Raw genomic sequence first — 5646 nt, 5'->3', positions numbered from 1 at the left:
ACTTTGGGAACTGGTATAACCCAGGACCAGACAATTATGGAGGACAAAGGAAATATGTGTGTGTTTTATGTACAGTGGTATATGGTATACGACATACTGTTTCAGATACCAGACAATTATGGAAGGACAAGTATGTGTGTGTGTTTATGAACAGTGGTATATGGTATCGACATACTGTTTGAATATCATCCCTTTATCTGCTATGATGGTAGCAGTTTCATTTAATAATATAGGACACTGAGAAAAACAATGTGGTATATTCAATTACAAGTATTCTTAAATAATCAACACTCACTAAAAGTTCAAGAAAACTTTGTATTTAAATGGTTAGGGAAGACAGAGAGATACCAGTGCTAGTTATGTGTTTGTCTACTGGGACGAAAACTGGACTGAAGCACAGAGATACTGCAGAGAACATCACACAGACCTCGTCAGTATCAGGAATGAGACTGAAAACCAGAAGATCCAGTATTTATTAAAGAATAACTATTATTATTATGTTTGGATTGGACTGTACAGAACCAGAAATTGGTCAGATCAGAGCAACTCTTCATTCAGTAACTGGAGAACAGGACAGCCAGATAACACTGGATCCTGCACTGTAGTCTCATTCAGTGATTCTGGGAAATGGACTAGTGAATACTGCAATTATACATTTCCTTTAATTTGCTACAATGGTGAGTTGATTTCTATGTAGTGGCCAGGACTGTAAATATTTTTTAAATGTTAACATTTTACACTTTCTTCATAGTTTCATCTTTGACATCATCCCGCGACTATCACTTTGTGAATGAGTCTAAGACCTGGACTGAAGCTCAGAGATACTGCAGACAGAATTACACTGTGTTAACATTTGAAACATGGAGGAAATGAACAACTGATTACCCACATTTTAATTGGGTTATCAATGGTTCAGCCTGGTTGGACTGTATGATGATGTGACGCTGGAGATGGTCACTGGTAAGACAATGATTTTTTATCAGGAAGGAAGAGAGATTTCAGGAACTGGGTTCATGAACCGGACACAGTTGTGGAAGGAAACTTTTGTTACATATTAGAATGGAAAATGGTATGATATGTCATGTGACAACACGCTGCCATTTGTTTGCTATGGTGTAAGGACATTACATTACATTATTATAATTATTTTAGCATCATCATCACAATCAATAATTAATTAATTATTTTAATATGTTTTTTCTGTGCTATATAAATAATATATATATATAGAACGGGGTTGCTATTACTATCTCAGGTTAGAGGGATGCAAACACAAAGTTTTTAACAAAATCAATGACTTGAAAACCGGGTCAGGCTCGATATACTGCAGAGATCTTACACAGATCTTGTCCAATGTAGAATCAGACTGAGAACCAGAGATCGCTTGAACTCAGGTGGAGGATGTCTGGATAGGACTTACAGAAACAGATTTGGTCAACGGGCAGATACCAGTTATGAGCTGAGACCAGCCGTTCCCGATCAGCGCAACAGCCAATAATGGTCCAATATGTTTTGGCCCGTGGGGCTTGCGCACACTGTACTGCTGATCTCAGTCATTTCGGGTCGAGGGACTGGATGAGAAACTGCTATCCGCTTGATCTTTTATCTGCTACAAAGTACGTTTTTTTGCTCTCTTTTATCACTTCTGTTTGTCTTATACCACTTCTTGTAACGTCCTAATCCAATGTAATCGATTCAGCTTATATTTATATTCATTCTTTTTATAGAGATTTTAACCATTTACCACATAGTTTAATTTTCACACTAGCAAAATCTGTTCGTCAGTGTGAACAGCAGGTGTTTAATTAGACAGTACCATTTTAATAATTTATACTTTTTAAAATATTTTTTATTACATTTACAAAATCTCAAATAAATGCATTTTCAAGTTTAATTATATATTGCGTTCTGCAGAGAAAAATCTAATCTTTTTCCCTGTTTCCTTGTAAACTTAAAGGACCTGCACACCATCGTCATGCACCCGTCATATCACTTTGGTGAATGAGAATAGCCCTGGCGAAGCGCAGAGATACGCAGACAGATTCTTGATCTGGCCACCATTGACAACATGGAGGAAATGGATAAGGCCTCATTAAAAGAGTACGCCGAACTTACATATGCACTCTTGGATTGTCTCATGGTAGAGAAACAGCTGGAAGTGTTCCCTTGATACTGTAATGTGTTGATGGGAATTTAAGGCTGGTTTTGTTCATCACAGTGAACTCAGTGGACAGAGTCTGTGTTTGTACATGTCATATTATCGTGGAACCTGGAGTGAAAGCCTCTTTGCTACTAGACACTGTCCTTTGTTTTGTCTATGATGGGTGAGAACGATTTGATTTTTTTTATGTTTTAAGAACACATACAGTATTTATGATACTCAATTATCACATCTACATAATCTTTCCCCACAGGAAGAGTGAATGCTAGTACAAGTTTATGGTTGTTGTCCTACCAGTCACAGTAACTTGGAACTGGCACGAGATACTGCAGAGAACTCACCGGACTCGTCCGTATCATGAATGAGACCGAAACTTCCAACTCAATCATTATTTGCATACTTATAACCTTTTTGGATTGGACTGACAGAACCATATCTGGTCCAGATCAGAGCAACTCATCAGTCAGTAACTGGAGAATAGGCCAGCCAATAATGCTGGATACAGTGGAATACGCACTTCAGTGTCATTTAGTTATGCGGGGAATGGACAGATAAAACTGCAAACCTGCCTTACTTTCACCTTGTTACAGTGGTGGTAAATGTTTTGACCACACCATAATCTTGCCAGAAACATCACTCTCAGCTGCTTATATTTTGTGCACCCTGTTAAGAAATATCACGGTTGACATTTGTTAGAAGATTTAACTTCTGAAATGGTCAAGAGAAAAAAAGGCAATACTTGATAATAACTTTCCTTAATCAGCACCAACATAATATAAGCTTATATTTTCAGTAGTTAATATATATTCAAATAGCTAAAAATATGAGATAATGTGCTTGTAAATATTTACTAATGAACTTATTTACTATTACATAATGATTAACAGAACATTAGTTAAATTAAAATGGTTACAATTGTTGTTATACTTAAATTTTGTTGTTATACTTACAATGTTAAGATATTATATACTGATTAACAGCATTTGAATGCTTAAGTGCTTTGAATGTTTAAACATTTTTAATGTAGTTTTCTATTCATCTAATTCACTTTTATTTTTACAATCACACATTTTGTAAAAATGTTAGTCATTTTAAGCACTTAATACACTATTCATGTTGACACATGATTCATAAACTCATAACAACAGTCTGTAAAGTGGTTAAGCAACTAAGCATTCAAATGTACATTAATAAACATGCTGTTAAGCAGTGCACAACATCTTATACAATTATTTGTAATTTTTTATAAAGTGCAGGATCATTTATGAATTTTATTTTAATGAAATTATCCATTTTAATTTATGTGAACTAATGTTCTGTTATCATTATGTAATGTAATGTTATCATTAATGTAATGTTCAGTAAGTTAATTAGTAAACATTTACAAGCACATTATCTCATGTCATTACAAGGAATCTTTATGTTGCAATTAATGCAACTTGTTAACTTTTATCTTTTTACCTTTTATCTTCACCCTTTTTTCCCACCTTGACAGCATTAGCATTGTCTCGTCAGTATCACTTTGTGAATGAGTCTAAGACCTGGACTGAAGCTCAGAGATACTGCAGACAGAATTACACTGATCTGGCCACCATTGATAACATGGAGGAAATGAACAGACTGATTAACACAGTTAATGGGAGTTACAATGGTTCAGCCTGGATTGGACTGTATGATGATGTGAACAGCTGGAGATGGTCACTGGAAGACATTGATTTCTATCAGGAAGGAGAGAGAGATTTCAGGAACTGGTATCATGAACCGGACAACAGTGGTGGAAAGGAACTGTGTGTTTACATGAATTATAATGGAAAATGGTATGATATGTCATGTGACAACACGCTGCCATTTGTTTGCTATGGTGGTAAGGACATTACATTACATTATTATAATTATTATTATCATCATCATCATCATCATCAAATAATTAATTAATTATTTTTAATATGTTTTTCTGTGCATATATATATATATAAACTTTGTTGCATATTTCATATCTCAGGTAGAGGGAATGCAACACAAAGTTTTATCAGAATCAATGATTGGAAAACCTGGTCAGAGGCTCGTAGATACAGAGATCATTACACAGATCTTGTCAATGTGAGAAATCAGACTGAGAACCAGAGGATCCTTGAGGCAGTAGGAGGAGGAGTCTGGATAGGACTGTGCAGAAACGGGATTTGGTCAGAAAGCGGTCAGAATACCGGTTATGAAGACTGGGAGACCAGCGTTCCGATTCAAGCGCAACAGCCAGATAATGGTCAAAATGTTTACTGGCCGGTAGGGCTTGCAGCACTGTACTGCTGTATCATTCAGTCATTTAGGTCGATGGACTGATGAGGACTGCCTATCCAGCTTGACTTTTATCTGCTACAACAGTACGTTTATTTTTGCTCTCTTTTTTATCACTTATGTTTGTCTTATACCACTTTTTTTGCCGCGTCTAATCAATGTATAGATTTCACTTATAATTTATAGTAGTACATTTTGTGCTTGATTTTAAAAACCATTTACCTACGCTATTTTTAATTTTCACGCACTGCAAAATCTGTTCTTCAAGTTGTTAACAGCCCGGTGTTAATATAGACAGCAGATAACATTTTTAATGCATTTATACTTTTTACGTATTTGTGCATTTGCAAATCTTCAGGAATAAATGCGTTTTCATAGTTTAATTATATATTGCACCGGTTGCAGTTCTGCAGAGAAAAATCTAATATATTTCCCTATTTCCATTTTAAACTTAAAGGAACCTGCACACAATCTGCATGCACCCGTCAGTATAATTTTGTTAAGACCTGGACTGAAGCTCAGAGATACTGCAGACAGAATTACATTGATCTGGCCACCATTGACAACATGGAGGAAATGAACAGACTGATTAACACAGTTAATGGGAGTTACAATGGTTCAGCCTGGATTGGACTGTATGATGATGTGAACAGCTGGGGATGGTCACTGGAAGACAATGATTTCTATCAGGAAGGAGAGAGAGATTTCAGGAACTTTTATCATGAACCAAACAATGCTGGGAATGAACTGTGTGTTTACATGGATTATAATGGAAACTGGTTGGATTCATCATGTGACAATTATTACACATTTGTTTGCTATGATGGTAAGACATTACAAGTAAAAAAAAAAATCAATGTATGAAGTTAGATCAGAAATTAATAAATTGACTGATATATCCATTATATTATGTTTTATTTTAGGTAGAGTAAACAGCTCTCAGAATTATGTTTGGATATATGAGTATAGGACCTGGACTGGAGCTCAGAGCTACTGCAGAGAGAAATACACAGACCTGGCCAGTGTGAGGGAATGAAACAGAGCGTCAACAGATGCTAGATGTTACACTTTATCGTAATTATGGATGGATCGGTCTGTACAGAAACAGACTGTGGTCAGATCAGGCAACTCTTCCTTCACGTTGTGGCTTCCGTGGACTCAAGGTGTTGCTGCACAACCAGCAATACGTAACT

General features: G+C 35.9%; 2 pseudogenes; both read left to right on the top strand.

The window, feature by feature from the left end:
* The first annotated feature begins 390 nt into the window (after positions 1-390).
* Positions 391-5489, top strand: LOC109108112 (annotated as a pseudogene).
* A 44-nt stretch (positions 5490-5533) lies between these two features.
* The window catches only part of LOC109095521, a 10722-nt pseudogene continuing 10609 nt past the window's right edge, over positions 5534-5646 (top strand).

The sequence above is a fragment of the Cyprinus carpio genome, unplaced genomic scaffold, assembly GCF_018340385.1.
Source record: "Cyprinus carpio isolate SPL01 unplaced genomic scaffold, ASM1834038v1 S000006762, whole genome shotgun sequence".
NCBI classification, from domain to species: Eukaryota; Metazoa; Chordata; class Actinopteri; order Cypriniformes; family Cyprinidae; genus Cyprinus; species Cyprinus carpio.
Note: the sequence above shows the minus strand (reverse complement) of the source record. Positions and strands in the feature narration are given on the sequence as shown.